We start from the raw sequence: 2,248 nt of genomic DNA, 5'->3' as shown, positions 1-2,248 counted from the left end.
ATTTTGTACTTAACATGCATGAATTTTGCCAATTTCACACCAATTTTGCAATGTCTCGGTGTCTGTGCTACAGAACTATATTTTTCTCAGTGGCATTAACAGCTGTGGAAAATCATTTAGGTCATCATGGACATCATGGGAACTCTCCACTGACCCACACCAGGGCTCTTTAAGGTCAATTTACAACTCAGTGACTGAAGAAACTCTGGAAGACACTTAACTTGCAAAAACACTAGTGAACAATTGCATAGATAAGTAAAATAATTCAGCAGGCTTCATCGACTGCTTTCATGTAGCTGAGTTTCAAGTAGATTTACAAGGAACACAGGCAGCATCTGACTGCAGCCCACATCTTTTACCTTCTCTAGGCCCAGATATCGTGCAGAGTGATGCTGATGACTCAATCTGGGTGTGGCTACTAGAACTCAGCCATGTCAGAGCGAGATGAGAACCACATCACAGAAAGGGTGTGGGCCGCATCTTGAAAAGAAAACATGGAGGTAAAAACCTAAAACTCCTGTAAGGGCTTAAAGCAGCCAACACTGTACAAACCTACCGGGCACAAGCCCAGAGGCCAATACTGTCAGGGCCCCCCAAAATGTCACTCAAAGTAACACATATCAATCAGGAAGAGTGTAAAAATTACCATAAAGAGATGCAAAGAAACTACAAAGCAACACAAAATGACCAAAGTAGCCACAAATATACCTCTAAGAAACACTAATTAACCTTTAAAGAAACACAAGATGACAACAAAGACATGCAAAGGAACTTCACAGAGATACAAAATGACAAAAAAAATACAAATATACCTCAAACAGATGCAAAACAACAACAACAAAAGAGCCAGCAAAGCCAGCACAAACTCTGTGTGTCTCGCTGCTATGTAGGAGAGGTGGTGTGGGCCTTTTGCATATCTGTGCCCAGGGGCCCATTTTCACATAATACATCCATGAAAACAGCAATCGTAGTGTTATAACAGACATCTTGGATGAAGCCAAGAAAATAAGAGCTTAATTGAAATATAAAATAATGTAATGTAAGATTAATAGAAAGATGAACAAACCTGATAATAAAACTCTAACTTTGCTAATGGTTCTTACATGGGCAGATTATGAGATAATGGGTCCCTGGGCAAAGTTATGCAAAAGGCCCCACCACCTCTCCTACACGGGAGAAAGACACACAGAGTTTGTGGTGGTGTTGCCTCTTTTTTGGTTTGTTTTGTTTCATCTCTTTGTCATAGTTATGCATATTTTTGAGTTTTTGTGTCTCTTTGTGGTTGTTTTGTATCACTTTGGGGTAATTTTGTGTCTCTTTGTAGTTATTTTGTGTCTCTTTCTGGTTGTTTTGTCCATTTTGTAGTCATCGTGTGTCCCCTAACAGTTCCTTTGCATCCTTTTTCATCTTTTGTGTCTCATTTTGGTCATTTTATATCTCTTTGAGGTAATTTTGTGACTCTTTTGGTCATTTCCTCTCAATTTGTATTGAGCTAGTATCTTTTTGTAGTTGTTTAGCCCCTTTTTGTAGTCATTTTGTCTCTTTGTGAGCATTTTGAGTCCCTTCCTGATCAGTTTGTGTTCATTTTAGCAACATTTTGCAGGTGAAGGCCTGGTGAACCCCTAACCACCCCTCGGCTGGTGCCTGTTAGGCCCCATCAATATTTTTTTTCATTTATTTATTTATTTATTGAACTGGGACAATGCACATTAATCAACATTAATGCAATAAACATCAATGTAAATGCGTCAGACTTAGCATAAATGCTAAATTTCATCCGTAGTCCCAAGACAGGTACCTACACAACACAGACACAGTAAGACTTTTAAAAACCTCACAACTACAAATCATACAACAGACAATTACAAAACAAGACACAGGCAGACAATATCAAAACAAACAAAACACAGGCAGACAGATAATCCATCCATGGGTCTTCCAAGACAAGTAAGGAAATATGTTTCTTCATTGTTTTTTATTTCAGAGGGAAAGAAAATGTCATTAAAACAGTGGTAAGTTCACCCAATCACCTCCACAACTTTATTAGAATGGTGCCTCAGATTTATAATTGAGAAGAGATACATAAAAAGAGCAATAATCCTGAGTGACAGAAGCTTGTGAGTGACACCTGAATACAGGCTGTTGGAAACTTTTCCAGGATCCAGGATGCGCCTCTAGGACACTGAGATGAACACACCCTGCTGTGTCTACAGTGGGAGGAGGATGCGTTAAACAGGAGGGGTTCAAG

The sequence above is a fragment of the Epinephelus moara genome, chromosome 2 (genome assembly GCF_006386435.1).
Source record: "Epinephelus moara isolate mb chromosome 2, YSFRI_EMoa_1.0, whole genome shotgun sequence".
Lineage (NCBI taxonomy): Eukaryota > Metazoa > Chordata > Actinopteri > Perciformes > Serranidae > Epinephelus > Epinephelus moara.
The sequence above is the reverse complement of the archived record's forward strand: the minus strand, read 5'-3'. Positions refer to the sequence as shown.